The sequence below is a fragment of the Manis pentadactyla genome, chromosome 14 (assembly GCF_030020395.1).
Source record: "Manis pentadactyla isolate mManPen7 chromosome 14, mManPen7.hap1, whole genome shotgun sequence".
Taxonomy (NCBI): Eukaryota; Metazoa; Chordata; class Mammalia; order Pholidota; family Manidae; genus Manis; species Manis pentadactyla.
In genome coordinates this window covers 8,930,959-8,949,303 of record NC_080032.1, presented here as the reverse complement: position 1 = coordinate 8,949,303, position 18,345 = coordinate 8,930,959, and the positions used below count along the sequence as shown (strand labels likewise).

Genomic DNA, 18,345 nt, shown 5'->3' with positions numbered 1-18,345 from the left:
ATACTCAACAAAATATTAGCAAACCGAATTCAAAAATACATCAAAAGGATCATACACCATGACCAAGTGGGATTCATTCCAGGGATGCAAGGATGGTACAACATTCGAAAGTCCATCAACATCATCCACCACATCAACAAAAAGAAAGACAAAAACCACATGATCATCTCCATAGATGCTGAAAAAGCATTTGACAAAGTTCAACATCCATTCATGTTAAAAACTCTCAGCAAAATGGGAATAGAGGGCAAGTACCTCAACATAATAAAGGCCATCTATGATAAACCCACAGCCAACATTATATTGAACAGAGAGAAGCTGAAAGCATTTCCTCTGAGATCGGGAACTAGACAGGGATGCCCACTCTCTCCACTGTTATTTAACATAGTACTGGAGGTCCTAGCCACAGCAATCAGACAAAATAAAGAAATACAAGGAATCCAGATTGGTAAAGAAGAAGTTAAACTGTCACTATTTGCAGATGACATGATACTGTACATAAAAAACCCTAAAGATTCCACCCCAAAACTACTAGAACTGATATCGGAATACAGCAAAGTTGCAGGATACAAAATCAACACACAGAAATCTGTGGCTTTCCTATATACTAACAATGAACCAACAGAGAGAGAAATCAGGAAAACAACTCCATTCACAATTGCATCAAAAAAAATAAAATACCTAGGAATAAACCTAACCAAAGAAGTGAAAGACTTATACTCTGAAAACTACAAGTCACTCTTAAGAGAAATTAAAGGGGACACTAACAGATGGAAACTCATCCCATGCTCGTGGCTAGGAAGAATTAATATCGTTAAAATGGCCATCCTGCCCAAAGCAATATACAGATTTGATGCAATCCCTATGAAACTACCAGCAACATTCTTCAATGAACTGGAACAAATAATTCAAAAATTCATATGGAAACACCAAAGACCCCGAATAGCCAAAGCAATCCTGAGAAAGAAGAATAAAGTAGGGGGGATCTCACTCCCCAACTTCAAGCTCTACTATAAAGCCATAGTAATCAAGACAATTTGGTACTGGCACAACAGCAGAGCCACAGACCAATGGAACAGACTAGAGAATCCAGACATTAACCCAGACATATATGGTCAATTAATATTTGATAAAGGAGCCATGGACATACAATGGCGAAATGACAGTCTCTTCAACAGGTGTTGCTGGCAAAACTGGACAGCTACATGTAGGAGAATGAAACTGGACCATTGTCTAACCCCATATACAAAAGTAAACTCAAAATGGATCAAAGACCTGAATGTTAGCCATGAAACCATTAAACTCTTGGAAGAAAACATAGGCGAAAACCTCTTAGACATAAACATGAGTGACCTCTTCTTGAACATATCTCCCCGGGCAAGGAAAACAACAGCAAAAATGAGTAAGTGGGACTATATTAAGCTGAAAAGCTTCTGTACAGCAAAAGACACCATCAATAGAACAAGAAGGATCCCTACAGTATGGGAGAATATATTTGAAAATGACACATCCGATAAAGGCTTGACGTCCAGAATATATAAGGAGCTCTCACGCCTCAACAAACAAAAAACAAATAACCCAATTAAAAAATGGGCAGAGGAACTGAACAGACAGTTCTCCAAAAAAGAAATACAGATGGCCAACAGACACATGAAAAGATGCTCCACATCGCTAATTATCAGAGAAATGCAAATTAAAACTACAATGAGGTATCACCTCACACCAGTAAGGATGGCTGCCATCCAAAAGACAAACAACAACAAATGTTGGCGAGGCTGTGGAGAAAGGGGAACCCTCCTACACTGCTGGTGGGAATGTAAGTTAGTTCAACCATTGTGGAAAGCAGTATGGAGGTACATCAAAATGCTCAAAACAGACTTACCATTTGACCCAGGAATTGCACTCCTAGGAATTTACCCTAAGAATGCAGCAATCAAGTTTGAGAAAGACAGATGCACCCCTATGTTTATTGCAGCACTATTTACAATAGCCAAGAATTGGAAGCAACCTAAATGTCCATCAATAGATGAATGGATAAAGAAGATGTGGTACATATACACAATGGAATACTACTCAGCTATAAGAAAAGGGCAAATCCAATCATTTGCAGCAACATGGATGGAGCTGGAGGGTATTATGCTCAGTGAAACAAGCCAAGCGGAGAAAGAGAAATACCAAATGATTTCACTTATCTGTGGAATATAAGAACAAAGGAAAAACTGAAGGAACAAAACAGCAGCAGAATCACAGAACTCAAGAATGGACTAACAGGTACCAAAGGGAAAGGGACTGGGGAGGATGGGTGGGTAGGGAGGGATAAGGGGGGGAGAAGTAGGGGGTTATTAAGATTAACATGCATGGGGGGGTAGGAGAAAAGGGAGGGCTGTACAACACAGAGAAGGCAAGTAGTGATTCTACAACATTTTGCTATGCTGATGGACAGTGACTGTAAAGGGGTTTATAGGGGAGACCTGGTATAGGGGAGAGCCTAGTAAACATAATATTCGTCATGTAAGTGTAGATTAGTGATAGCAAAAAAAAAAAAAAAAAGGGCAGTTCCTGTGTGGTAACCTCCAACGAGTTCTACACAAGGGTATAAAGGGCATATAAAAGTGTAGGCAAAGGGTCTGTTTGTGTTTATACAGAGGATCAAAGCCTAATTGGGCTACCCCGAAAATGAACTAAGATACGATATGAAAAAGAACTTCCAACATCAGCACTCTCTGGAAGACTCATGCCAGAAGATGATCATCAAAAAACCCCAACAAAGATCCACGCACTGCTACAGCTGTAGATGCACTCATCCCACCAGTTCCTGGACCTGCCATGGGAATGAGGAAGGAGATATCTAAGCTGGCCTGTGCATACAGTAAAACAACAAAATTGGACTGGATCTATACTGTTGGAACTCAACCAAGAATTTGGAGAAGTGCAAATTGTAGCGCTCCAAAGTCTTACAACTACAAACTATTTATTGTTAAAAGAACATATGGCAGGCGGAGCCAACATGGCGGCGTGAGTAGGACAGTGGGAATCTCCTCCCAAAAACATATATACTTTTGAAAATACAACAAACACAACTAGCCCTAAAAGAGAGACCAGAAGACGCAGGACAGTGGCCAGACTGCAGCTACACCAGCGAGAACCCAGCGACTGGTGAAAGGGGTAAGATACAAGCCCCGGCCCTGCGGGACGCGAGCGCCCCTCCCCCCAGCTCCCGGCGGGAGAACAATAGGCAGAGCGGGAGGGAGACGGAGCCCAGGACTGCCGAACACCCAGCCCCAGCCATCCGGGCCAGAGCGCAGACACAGTATATGCCCAGGGGGCCCTGGATACTGGGAGAACAGGGGGTAGACCTCAGAGCGGGTGCTGAAGCTGATGCCCCTGTGACAAAGAAAAGCGGGGGCTTTTTTGAAAGTCTTAAAGGGACAGGGACTTAACAGCTTGACGGAAACAACCCAGGTCACAGTACAGCAGCTGGAAATTACAGGGAAAACCGGGTGCACTAACCCCCTGGGCAACAGCTCTGAGACCCCTCACGGAGGCAAACAGTCAAGCAGCCCCCCCATCCATCACCCCACCGGGCGCTGCGAAAGCAGAGAAGCAGCCTGAGACAAATTCCGCCCACAGAAAGGGAAATTTCTCCCTCCCGGCCAGGCAAGACACAAAGACCCACTCTACACGCAATTACCCAACACAAGCCACTAGGGGTCGCAGTTGCCCCAGTAAAGAAAGGCCAGTAGTAAGTGAAAAGAACATATGGCATGTGAACAGTCCCCAGGAATGGGTTGTTTTACTTTGTCTGATTTCTCTCAGACTGTTCAAGTTCATTTGGACAATATCCACCATATCATAGATAAGTTTTCACAAATGCCTAAGGTGCCTAACTGGTTTTCTTGGTTTCACTGCAGATGGCTGGTAATTACAGATATGCTTTGGTTATGTAACTAAACTCCTATTATGTTAATGTGTGTGTGCAATTTAAGTAGTAGCTTAAAACCTATACATGCTGAAGTTACTCTACAAGAAGATACATCAAAGAAATAATCAATCTTCCCATGTTTTCTTCCGCCTGCTACTTCTATAGCTTTTCTTCTTCCTTCCTAATTACAACCCTTAAATAGAATTCGTGCCTCATATCAAATTTACCGAGTATCATAATTCTTCCAAGTGGTAAAGATACCTCAAGACAAATGCTGGGCATAGAAGCCACAGGGCATAAATATGCAAAGAAGTAAAAAGTTAACTTTTTCAAACAATAAGGCTTCTCTCTCACTTACCAACTTAACATTTCCCTGTATGGCCCCGGAAGATGACTGGTTAGCCAGAGACGGGTAAGATTCCTCAAGGGAGGAACAACCTAAGACAGGCACAGTCGCAGGGGGGCCATCAGGTGAGAAATTGGGGATCAACAGAGGTGAGGCTTAGAACCTCACCCCCCCGTTCTGAGAGAAATCTTCTGCATACGTGGATGTTTTATTGCCCTGGTCTAGCTTGGATTAACACATAGTCTACAGGCACACACCTGATCATCTACATGTGCTCTCTTACAACACTAAACTATGTTTTCTACCTTTATCTTGTATCTACCTACCACTTCAGCATTTTATTAAAAATAATAATAATAAAGAGAGAAATGTGGTATCCACATATAAATCAAGTATAAAAACCAAATGAGTATTCATATTTGAACTGACTGTTTATAGTTCATAATGCATGAGCAAAACCGAAAGTTTCTGTGATGACTGCCCTTGTACTGTTCACTATGTAACTTATTCATTATGTAAGAATTTGTTCTACATGTAAAAACTTGTTTGTTATGCCTCAGAAGATTGGAGACTGACAAAAATTAGGCTTGGGGTGGAATAATGATTGTGCATTGAGCATTGACTCCCCTATACAGAATTTTATTGTCGTTAACAACCATTTGATCAATAAATATGAGAGATGCCCTCACAAAAAAAAAAAAAAAAAAAAAAAAGGACAGACTTCCAATGGTAAAATAAATTAGTAACCGGGATGTAAGGTATAGCATAAGGAATATAGTCAAGATATTGTAACAGCCTGGTAGGGTGATAGCTGGAACCTAGAATTATGTATATAAATGTTCTACCACTGTGTTGTACACTTGAAACTCATGTAATGTAATAGTGTGTGTCAACTACCCTTCAATAAAAAATAATTATTAAAATTAAAAAAAAAAAAAAAAAAAAAAAAAAACTACCAAAGAACAAAACCCCCGGGCCAGATGGATTTACCTCGGAATTTTATCAGACATACAGGGAAGATATAATACCCATTCTCCTTAAAGTTTTCCAAGAAATAGAAGAGGAGGGGATACTCCCAAACTCATTCTATGAAGCTAACATCACCCTAATACCAAAACCAGGCAAAGACACCACCAAAAAAGAAAACTACAGACCAATATCCCTGATGAACGTAGACGCAAAAATACTCAACAAAATTTTAGCAAACCGAATTCAAAAATACATCAAAACCATCGTACACCATGACCAAGTGGGATTCATCCCAGGGATGCAAGGATGGCACAACATTCGAAAGTCCATCAATATCATCCACCACATCAACAAAAAGAAAGACAAAAACCACATGATCATCTCCATAGATGCTGAAAAAGCATTTGACAAAGTTCAACATCCATTCATGATAAAAACTCTCAGCAAAATGGGAATAGAGGGCAAGTACCTCAACATAATAAAGGCCATCTATGAAAAACCCACAGCCAACATTATATTGAATAGCGAGAAGCTGAAAGCATTTCCGCTGAGATCGGGAACTAGACAGGGATGCCCACTCTCCCCACTGTTATTTAACATTGTACTAGAGGTCCTAGCCACGGCAATCAGACAAAACAAAAAAATACAAGGAATCCAGATTGGCAAAGAAGAAGTCAAACTGTCACTATTTGCAGATGACATGATACTGTACATAAAAAACCCTAAAGACTCCACCCCAGAACTACTAGAACTGATATCGGAATACAGCAAAGTTGCAGGATACAAAATCAACACACAGAAATCTGTGGCTTTCCTATATACCAACAATGAACCAACAGAAAGAGAAATCAGGAAAACAACTCCATTCACAATTGCATCAAAAAAAATAAAATACCTAGGAATAAACCTAACCAAAGAAGTGAAAGACTTATATTCTGAAAACTACAAGTCACTCTTAAAAGAAATTAAAGGGGACACTAACAGATGGAAACGCATCCCATGCTCATGGCTAGGAAGAATTAATATCGTCAAAATGGCCATCCTGCCCAAAGCAATATACAGATTTGATGCAATCCCTATGAAACTACCAGCAACATTCTTCAATGAACTGGAACAAATAATTCAAAAATTCATATGGAACCACCAAAGACCCCGAATAGCCAAAGCAATCCTGAGAAAGAAGAATAAAGTAGGGGGGATCTCACTCCCCAACTTCAAGCTCTATTATAAAGCCATAGTAATCAAGACAATTTGGTACTGGCACAAGAACAGAGCCACAGACCAATGGAACAGACTAGACAATCCAGACATTAACTCAGACATATATGGTCAATTAATATTTGATAAAGGAGCCATGGACATACAATGGCGAAATGACAGTCTCTTCAACAGATGGTGCTGGCAAAACTGGAAAGCTACATGTAGGAGAATGAAACTGGACCATCGTCTAACCCCATATACAAAACTAACTCAAAATGGATCAAAGACCTGAATGTAAGTCATGAAACCATTAAACTCTTGGAAGAAAACATAGGCAAAAACCTCTTAGACATAAACATGAGTGACCTCTTCTTGAACATATCTCCCCGGGCAAGGAAAACAACAGCAAAAATGAACAAGTGGGACTATATTAAGCTGAAAAGCTTCTGTACAGCAAAAGACACCATCAATAGAACAAAAAGGAACCCTACAGTATGGGAGAATATCTTTGAAAATGACACATCCGATAAAGGCTTGACGTCCAGAATATATAAAGAGCTCACACGCCTCAACAAACAAAAAACAAATAACCCAATTAAAAAATGGGCAAAGGAACTGAACAGACGGTTCTCCAAAAAAGAAATACAGATGGCCAACAGACACATGAAAAGATGCTCCACATCGCTAATTATCAGAGAAATGCAAATTAAAACTACAATGAGGTATCACCTCACACCAGTAAGGATGGCTGCCATCCAAAAGACAAACAACAACAAATGTTGGCGAGGCTGTGGAGAAAGGGGAACCCTCCTACACTGCTGGTGGGAATGTAAACTTGTTCAACCATTGTGGAAAGCAGTATGGAGGTACATCAAAATGCTCAAAACAGACTTACCATTTGACCCAGGAATTGCACTCCTAGGAATTTACCCTAAGAATGCAGCAATCAAGTATGAGAAAGATCAGTGCACCCCTATGTTTATCGCAGCACTATTTACAATAGCCAAGAATTGGAAGCAACCTAAATGTCCATCGATAGATGAATGGATAAAGAAGATGTGGTACATATACACAATGGAATACTACTCAGCCATAAGAAAAGGGCAAATCCAACCATTTGCAACAACATGGATGGAGCTGGAGGGTATTTTGCTCAGTGAAACAAGCCAAGCAGAGAAAGAGAAAAACCAAATGATTTCACTCATCTGTGGAATATAAGAACAAAGGAAAAACTGAAGGAACAAAACAGCAGCAGAATCACAGAACTCAAGAATGGACTAACAGGTACCAAAGGGAAAGGGACTGGGGAGGATGGGTGGGTAGGGAGGGATAAGGGGGGGAGAAGTAGGGGGGTATTAAGATTAACATGCATGGGGGGGTAGGAGAAAAGGGAGGGCTGTACAACACAGAGAAGACAAGTAGTGATTCTACAACAGGTTGCTACGCTGATGGACAGTGACTGTAAAGGAGTATATAGGGGGGACCTGGTATAGGGGAGAGCCTAGTAAACAAAGTATTCGTCATGTAAGTGTAGATTAATGATTAAAAAAAAAAAATGCAGTTCCTATGTGGTGACCTCTAATGAGTTCTACACAATGATATAAAGGACATATAAAAGTGTAGGCAAAGGGTCTGTTTGTGTTTATACAGAGGATCAAAGCCTAATTTTGCTATCCCGAAAATGAACTAAGATACGATATGAAAGAGAACTTCCAACATCAGCACTCTCTGGAAGACTCATGCCAGAAGATGATCATCAAAAAACCCCAACAAAGATCCACGCACTGCTACAGCTGTAGATGCACTCATCCCACCAGCTCCTGGACTTGCCATGGGAATGAAGGAGATATCTAAGCTGGTCTGTGCATACAGTAAAACAACAAATTTGACTGGATCTATACTGTTGGAACTCAACCAAGAATTAGGAGAAGTGCAAATTGTAGCGCTCCAAAATCTTACAACTACAGACTATTTACTGTTAAAAGAACATATGGGATGTGAACAGTGCCCAGGAATGGGTTGTTTTAATTTGTCTGATTTTTCTCAAACTATTCAAATTCAGTTAGATAATAACCATCATATCATTGATAAGTTTTCACAAATGCCTAGGGTGCCTAACTGGTTTTCTTGGTTTCACTGGAGATGGCTGGTAATTACAGGTATGCTTTGGTTATGTAACTATACTCCTATTATGTTAATGTGTGTGCGCAATTTAAGTAGTAGCTTAAAATCTATACATGCTGAAGTTACTCTACAAGAAGATATGTCAAAGAAATAATCAATCTTCCCATGTTTTCTCCCGCCTGCTACTTCTATAGCTTTTCTTCTTCCTTCCTAATTACAACGAATTCTTAAATAGAATTCGTGCCTCATATCAAATTTACCGAGTATCATAACTCCTCCAAGTGGTAAAGATACCTCAAGACAAATGCTGGGCATAGAAGCCACAGGGCATAAATATGCAAAGAAATAAAAAGCTAACCATTTCAAACAATAAGGCTTCTCTCTCACTTACCAACTTAACATTTCCCTGTATGGCCCCGGAAGATGACTGGTTAGCCAGAGACGGGTAAGATTCCTCAAGGGAGGAACAACCTAAGACAGGCACAGTCGCAGGGGGGTCATCAGGTGAGAAATTGGGGATCAACAGAGGTGAGGCTTAGAACCTCACCCTCCCTGTTCTGAGAGAAATCTTCTGCATATGTGGATGTTTTATTGCCCTTGTCTAGCTTGGATTAACACATAGTCTACAGGCACACACCTGATCATCTACATTTGCTCTCTTACAACACTAAACTATGTTTTCTACCTTTATGTTGTATCTACCTACCACTTCAGCATTTTATTAAAAATAATAAAGAGAGAAATGTGGTATCCACATATAAATCAAGTATAAAAATCAAATGTGTATTCATATTTGAACTGACTGTTTATAGTTCATAATGCATGAGCAAAACCAAAAGTTTCTGTGATGACTGCCCTTGTACTGTTCACCATGTAACTTATTCACTATGTAAGAATTTGTTCTCCATGTAAGAACTTGTTCGTTATGCTTCAGAAGATTGGAGACTGACGAAAATTAGGCTTGGGGTGGATTAATGATTGTGCATTGAGCATTGACTCCCCTATACAGAATTTTATTGTTGTTAACAACCATTTGATCAATAAATATGAGAGATGCCCTAACAACAACAACCAAAAAAAAAGTACACACTTCCAATTGTAAAATAAATAAGTAACCGGGATGTAATGTATAGCATAAGGAATATAGTCAAAATATTGTAACAACTTGGTATGGTGATAGCTGGTACCTAGAATTATCATGTATATAAATGTTGAATCACTGTGTTGTACACCTGAAACTAATGTAATGTAATACTGTGTGTCAACTACCCTTCAATAAAAAATAATTATCTAAAAATAAATAAATAAATAAATAAATAAATAAATAAATAAATAAATAAAATAAAATAAGTCATGGGGATATAATGAAGAGCATGCTGATTACAGTTAATAATACTGTATTGTATGTTTAAAAGTTTTTAAGAAAATAGACCTTAAAAGTTCTCAGAACAAGGAAAAAAATTGTAACTATGAGTGGTGATGGATGTTACCTAGACTTGTTGTGGGAAACATTTTGCAAATATTTGTAAATATGAAATCTTTATATTGTGTACCTGAAGCTAATATAATGTTCTATGTCAAATATATCTCAGTTTAAAAAGTGAAAAAGTAACATTAGAGCAGGAGTAAATATTCACTGTGTGTATGTATGTATGAAAAGATTTCCTGAAAATATTGAGAATTCTTACCAACCAATATTGAACAACCAATATATAAATAACCCACTGAAAACACACACATGAACTGAAGAGACACTTTACAAATTGAAGATAGACTAAAAGTCAGTAAGCACAGGATAAGATGACCAAGATCAGTAATCAGGGCAAAGAAAATTAATACCACAATGAAATATCACCATACACATATTCAAATAGCTGAAATTAAAAGACTGATAACACCATATGTTGACAAGGATGTCAAGCAACTAGAACTTTACATTGCTCACAAGAGTGTTAGATGATACAAACACTTTGGCAGTTTGGTAGTTCCTTTAAAGTTATACATAAATTTAACCACATGACCCAGAAATTCTACATGAAGATGTTTACCTAACAGAATTGAAAACTTATGTATACACAGACTTGTACTTGAATGTTCATAGTAGTTTTATGCATAATGCCAAAAAAATAAAACTAACCCAAACGTCCATTAACAAGTGAATAAACAAATTGTAGTATATCTAGAACACTGCAATAAAATACTATTCAGCAATAAAAAGGAATGAATAACTGACATGAGAGCAACATGGATGATCTCACAAACATTATGCTAAGCCATGAAGCCAAACACAAAAGGGTCCATGCTGCATGATTCTACACATATTAAACTCTAGGAAAGACATCTGATCTATAGTGATAGTGAGCAGTCCAGGGATTGCCTTGGCTAGAGGCATAAAGATGGACTGACTGGGAAGAGGCACAGGGAGCTTTAAGGGTCATGGAAATGTTCTATATTTTGATGGCATGGTCAAGATAAATATATAAATCTGATCAGGCAAAATTCATTGAACTATATGCTTAAAATTGATGTATTTTATTGTGTGTAAATTATACTTCAATAAAGTGATTTCTTAAGACAGATCTCAAACTGTGTGTGTGTGTGTGTGTGTGTGTGTGTGTGTGTGTGTGTGTGTGTGTGTGTGTGTGTGTGTTAACATGGGCAGTTATGCTACAACCTCCTATGGCTGTACTATCCAGGGATTGGGACTGCCAAATAAGTACTCTGCACAAATGAGCCAAAGATTCACTTAATCACACCAAACATCCTCCTTTATACCAACTAAATGAATGAAGCTTAAAATAATAAAAACCTCTACACTTAATTCAACTAAGTGGCTCTACCATTAATAAATGATGCAAAACTACACTCAATATTCTTGTCTTTCTCTTATAATGTATTATACATTTTCTCAAAACATTTTCTGCCTCTCACATTAAGTGTCCTGCCTGTTGTCCTTCCACCCCCAGTTTAAGAATCTAGTATTCTGCGTCACAATTTTACACTGCAAACAAATTTAAGAAGCCATCATTTTTTATTTAACATCCATGGACAGCAGTCATGAAACACTTACTCACTGTAATATGGTTGCATTCCTTCAATAGTCAGATTCCATGATATCATGCAATATTTTAAGGACATTTTAATGCTGAGGCATGTTTAAGAAAAGTATCATAAAATATTTCTAGTGATATGTATCACTTAACTCACACTAGATAAAAAAAAATTTTTTTAGACTGTGCAAAACCATAGCTTATGCTCTTCCTACCCACCTCTCGATTTATTCCTGGTTTAAGGAAAGATTAAGAAATTCACTCATAGTAAGCTTAACAAAAATCATTCTCTAGAGATATGTGTTTTAACAATGGGCAAAGAGTTAAAGTTATTTAATCTTTAGCCAGGGTTTGTTTAAGTTAGGATATCTTTAATCATAGTTTTTTAATACTACAATCATTCCATCAAAAATACTATATAGGAAAATTGTAGGTCTCTCTCTTTCTAATCACCCAACATTGCTGTTCTCTTTTGGAATTATTTTATGTCACATAATTCTCATGTACTAGTTTTTTATTATTACCCAAAAATTGACTAACAAGGGACAAAAGCTCTATCAAGTGACATTTTTTCTTCCCCTACCAAGCACCCAAATACCTGACTCTGTAAATCAGAGTCACCCTAAGGGATATAGCCTAGCCCCAGATAATCTTTGAAGGACAACGTAACCCCAAAACAAATCTGGGCATTGAACTGTGTTCTGGGCAGGGCAGAGGTTGACTCCAGCATAAAGAATAATAAATCTGGCCTGTGTCTTCAGTAATCAGTACCTAAGATCTCCCTAAGGTCCGACCAAAGGCATCTAAAGCTAGATGGGGCAGCCCAGACCTACTTGACCATGGACTAGCACTCTGGAGCCTCAACCAAATCAGACCTTGTAAGTAGGTGTCCATTGAAAGATGTATTTAGTATTAAATTTTTACACTATCTCAATGTTCAGGCATTTAAAGTCTAATTCTACTTCTACGATGATCAATAAAAATTACTGAGGAGCTAAAATCAACAATGCTTGCATCCAGACAGCTAATATAAACGTGTGGTTGTTAAATATAATATATAGTAAAAATAAAATAAAGCGACCAAGAACCATAAAGCTAAACAGTACAGAAGAAAGATACTTCAAGCTTTAAAAGAGAAAAGTAGATGCCCTGTGAATAATTATTAGCTTCACTGTTAGAAACATAAACACATCCCTCAATTAACTATTTTTATCCAAATTGCAATTGTTAGGATTTTTATTATATGCATCTATGAATTTCATTCCCAGCTATGTTTTTATATTGCCCACAGAGATTCACAAAATTTTAGGACTAAGAGAGAACTCAAATATTACTTCACTTGGTTCTAACAATCTGGTTTTCTCAATAAGGAAAATGAATAATTTTGTTCAAAAATCATATAGCTAATTAACAAGCAAGGGTAGAACAAGAATTCAATTCTTCCCATTATTAGTCCATACTATGTAGTATTATTCAATTACTAAAATCAATCCTAATGCATTACAAACACCCACAATAACACTAAACCAATCTGTAATATCTCTAGGTGGGTATGGATGGGATTTGCCCTTGGCTCTTCAAGCCTCTTCTCTGCCCTTTATACCCCATCCTGTAGGCCTCCCTTACTGTTTTTCCTACTTGACCAACATTCAGTGAGCTTTTGCTCAGTCCTAGTCTTAGGGAAAGACTGAGACATGCATTCATGTTAAACTGAGCATTGTCCCTTCTCTAAAGTGTCCCATCTCTAACTGTGTTTTATTGATGGACAAAGAAATATCAATTGATTCTGGTTTTTCAGGGTGTTGAGGAAGTAAGGTGAGGAGTAAAAAGAGAGACCTTCCAGCCCAACATCATACCACAATGGTAACCTCTGAATCACACGGCAAGCCCAGCCTATCCCACACCACTTAAAGGTACATTTTTTATTAACATCACCATGAATTAGTCATAAAGCTTGAAGTCATGCTGGCTTGCTCGCTTTCACAGAGGGCTGCCTACTGATACTAACAGCACCATTTCTTGACATCTATGCATCTGTCAAACCATCTGAGCAACAGCTGAGAGGCAGTGTGCCAGGCAGGCTACTGGCAGATGGATATGGTTAGAAGCATTCAGCAAATCAGTCTTGGTGGTGAATGGCAAACTGCTATTTGGGAATCTAAACTCTTCTGTCTAAACACCACCTATCAGTATCACTTATTATAGTTTAATGTTTTCCTAGAAGGCCATTTTTCTCATTGGCCCATAACCATTTTTTCTCATTCTGGTATCAGCCATGACATTCTCCTCACCTATGATGCCTCCCTCCCATATTCACATCCAATCCTACTGATCCTTTAGAGTTTGTTCATATCCCACTTTATTCAAGACTTCACCTGACCTTGCAATTATAAATTCTGATTACACTTCAAATAACATGGTTTGAAAAACTACTTGTTTTCTCTAAATTCTAATACCTCTAAACTCTAACTATTTGGCATACAGTTATTGATTATTGTCTATTGTTCAGTCCAGTTTTCTATATACTCATTATATTATATGTAGGGGCTCTAAGTTTCGTGAGAGCAGCCGTCAAGTCCTTCTCATTCATCTATTCATTCAACTAATCTTTAGTAAATGTCTACTGTTGCTAGGCTCTGTGCTAGGTACCAGGAATACAAAACTAAAAGCAACAGTCCTATTCCCCAAGGTTTTAGATTCTCCCCTTTTCAAGTGTATCATAATTTTTTTTATTCATCACAGTGTCTAGTATAATGTTAATATATAAGTAATCAAATATTTGCATTAACTGAACAAGAATATCTTCCAATTTTTAAAATATGTAACTGCATTTTGCAGTTCAGATTCCTTTTCAAAGGAAGAGCTATGTGGTTAAAATGCTTATTACAATTAACACATTTGCAGAACAAAAAATGTGCTTGATTTGCTAATGGAGAAAATAACCATAAATCATGGCCTTTAATCTTTTTCCTAAATCAAAAGATCTGAACTCATTAATCTGATAAAACACAATTATAAATGATTATATCATACCCCAAATCTCTACACTTCAATATTTAACAAGCCAAAGCTTTGAAGTTACTTGGGCTCACAAAATCTGTCCTTTAATTTCCCAAAAAATTTAGTGTAATGAGGTGTGATAAATTCTTCAGATCAATGAAAACCATCTTCTTGATAGTTGTTCAGTGAGAAGATTCAGTGATGAGATATAACAATTTAACAGATAACATTTTTCCATTTCCAAAGAGTTAATCCTCACCACGTTTCAGAAAAAAAACAAGTACATGGTATCACTGACATTTTGCAGAAGTTGACAGTAAATTATTTTAAAGAATTTCTTAGGGACAGAGAGCCGTAGTATCAGAATTATCACTATAATTCATTTTGAAATTTTTGCTAAAGCAGCTTAAGACCTCATTTCCCTTCAAAAGTATAAAATGTCAGTAAGGTTTATCTACATTAGTATAGTTTTCATTATTCCTTTATTCAAGACAGAATTCTTTAAAGACAAGACTGTTTTCATTCATTTCATCAATCACAAGAATTCTATGTACTTATTCAAGTAACTCAGTGTTCAGGAATCAATTGTAACTGGTGTACCTTCCCTGTAGCCAACACTGAGAATGATTAACCAAGCTTCCGTGCCTTGCTTCTATCAAGAAAGGAGTGCACCTTTCTCATTTGTATGGTAGCAAAGTTAATATAAATAAAAAATGGTCTCTAACATTATTTTGCTCTATGAAAAAGTGTAAGGAGAGAAGAATACTTATGTTCCATTAATTCTATTTTATACTGTAATGACATGAATGGAACAGCATAATGGACTTGCACAGCAATGAAGCATTTGATGAGTCTTGATGGAATTCTACCTACTCACTCCCCAACACTAAAAAATTAAAATTAAAAACTAGCAAAAAAAAAAAATCACAAAGGAGCTATTTTAAGTTATTTCAAGGGATAACCTTGGGTGTTTTCAGTAGGCATTCATTTAAAATAGACTGGATGTTCTATATTTCTATCAGTCAATTAGATCCATGATTGGATAATATAAAATGCCATGACTGCCTGAGCTGCTGGTCAAACGTGGGGAGATCTGGACGCCTATGCTACCTAAGTAGAGGGAAAATGGAAGAACTGTTCAATTTAGCTCACATCTTGCAACCTGCCTTTCACCAACGTTAAAACCTGATTCAATAATCTTCGAAAATTCCAGTTAAAAAACAATCACCTAAGGCTTGACCAGAGTTGGAGGATCTATTCCTGAGGTAGCACACTCACATGCCTCACAAATTGCTGGTGGTTGTTGGCAGGAGGTCTCAGTTCTTCCCCTATTTGGACCTTTCCTCGAGCTGTTTGAATGTCTTGCACAGTGTGGTGGCTGGCTTCACCCAGAGAGAGTGATCCAAGAATGGGCCAGGTGGAAGTCACGATCTTTCATGACCTAATATTACAGTCATACTCCTTCGTTTGCACAATAGTCTATTGGCTAAGAAGGTCAGCCCTATTAAGCATGGGAGAGAACTACAGAGGAGTGTGCATGAATACCAGAAGGAAAGAATCACTGAAAATCATCTTGAAGGCTGGCAACCAGACACAGGTTTACCTACAATGTGTTTAGGTATGCATTTATTATTATTTATTCTACTTTGTTTACATTGTGTTTCCTATATCTATAGATTCAAGCCTTTTGACAACTCTTGAAAATTCTCAGTCATTAACTCCTCAAATATTATCTCAACTGCATTTTCTAGTCTCGTTTTCTAGGATCCTGGTTAGACACATATATTAACCTTTCTTACTCCATTTCTCTTACCCTCTCCATTTTTCTGTCTCTGTGCTGCATTCTTCCAATCTGTCTTCCAGTTCATTATTTTTTTTCTTTAGCTGTTGTCTATTTGTTGTTTAATTAACCAATTGAGCTTTTTATTCCAACAACAATTTTCACTTCTAGACATCCTATTTGGTTCTTTTTCAAGTCTTTTTTGTCATATTTGATAATCTCTTACGGCTTGCTCATTTTTTGTGGGCCCATCTCTAATTTCTTTAAATATTTTATGCATAGTTATTTAATATTCTGTACCTGATGCTTCCAAAATCTGAAGTCCTTGAGAGTCTAAATCTGTTACTTGCTTTTTCCTACCAACTTTTTAACAGTGATTTGCTTCCTCGTGTGTTTAGTAATCTTAGACTGTGACCTTCATATCTGGTTGATCTTAATCTGAGAGATTCCTAGGGGGCAAATTAAGAATGTTTTCTTTCAGAGAGAATTTACATTTTCTTCTTCCAGGAACCATGGGGCTCTGTCAATTCCACTTCAGCTCCTTTAATGGTCTTGGCTTAAAACTGTAATCTCATATTCAGCTTTCTTATCTTGTCATGGACTAAGACTTACACTCCCAACTGCTGGGCTGATATGGGCACTTATTTCCAGGGTAACATTTCACATGTGCTTGTCTTTTGCTGTTCTTGTTCCAGGTCACTGTTTTTAGTTGGAATTTTGTTGTGCTGTTGTTATCTGTTATTGCTTTGCATTTGAGGGGTGTTGTGAGATTTCCTTTAATTTCTGCACATCCAGCAAAGCATTACCCAATAGTTGCAATAAAAGATTCCTTTAACCTGTCTATTATTGTTCCAGAAGTGGAAGTCCCCAGGTCCTTTTCTTATCCACTCATCTTTTACCTAGTAAATAATTCCAGAGAAACTATCATGGACTCATTTCAATATTTCTCATAATTCATCATTTAGCATTCATGTGCATGGTAAGATACAAACTATCACCAAGAAACCAAAAACCCTGAGCTATTTTAATCATATAGGACCTCATTAATGTGGATCTCATTAATGTGGACATTAACACACAATAAGGATAAAGCAGGTCAGAAATACGGCAGTCTGAATAACATATTTCCCTGAAGAATTTTAGTTTCTTTATTTTCGAGTGCATAGTAACCCTGAGAAGAGTTGCTGTGTAGACGGCCTGCTCAAAATTGACCATTTGAAAATGGTTTACTTGAGTTAATCTATGGCCCTATCCGCATGTTCAGAAATATTTTTCCATAAAGATAAACTGATATGCTCTAATCCAAAATATTGGTTAAAATGTCATCATTAAATAATTTCATTTAGCCAAACTTATGTAATCTTGATCAGTTCAAATACCTCAGCCTCCAATGTATCCAAAAGTACTCTAGCTATAGTAACTTTAGTTTTTTTTTTTAATACTTTAGATTTTTAAGATCATCTTTTAAAATGTTGTATCTAACACCCAGAACACCCCATACCCCATTGTCAGGTCTGTTAATTCTGCCTCTTGAGTCGGCCTGCACTCTCCATCAGAACTGCCACTGCTGGAGTTGAAGGCACTGCTTACCCCTTCTCTTCTGGGAAGGTGCACCATTCTATTTCCCCACTTGTAGTCTTGCCTCTCTGTTGTCCACCCTCCATATATAATAATCAAGATGGTCTTTATTCAGGACATACATTAATAGTTGACATAATGGATCATTCTTTCCTTTACTTCTAGGATATCATGTTCACTAGTTTTTTTCTCTTAACCCATTGGCTGCTCCTCGTTAGGGTTCTTTGCTGATCTACCCGCCTCTTCCCAAATCCTAAATGTTTAAGTGCCATGGGGCTCAGTCCTCAGACCTTATCTCTTCTGCAAAAATATTCTCTAAGGATCTCATCAAGTTTTACCATAGCTTTAATTACCAACTATATGCTAATCAATCCCA

At 37.6% G+C, this 18,345-nt stretch overlaps 1 protein-coding gene and 1 long non-coding RNA gene across 3 annotated transcripts in view; one reads left to right on the top strand and one right to left on the bottom strand.

Moving 5' to 3' along the window:
- TTC28 (tetratricopeptide repeat domain 28) overlaps nt 1–18,345 on the bottom strand; it is a 625,746-nt gene that overhangs the window by 515,434 nt on the left and 91,967 nt on the right. The gene's annotated exons all lie outside the window — the stretch shown is intronic.
- LOC130680809 (uncharacterized) overlaps nt 8,948–18,345 on the top strand; it is a 126,985-nt gene continuing 117,587 nt past the window's right edge. Inside the window, exon 1 of the long non-coding RNA XR_008993853.1 lies at nt 8,948–9,308. This is a non-coding gene — a long non-coding RNA (uncharacterized LOC130680809). The remainder of the gene's footprint in view (nt 9,309–18,345) is intronic.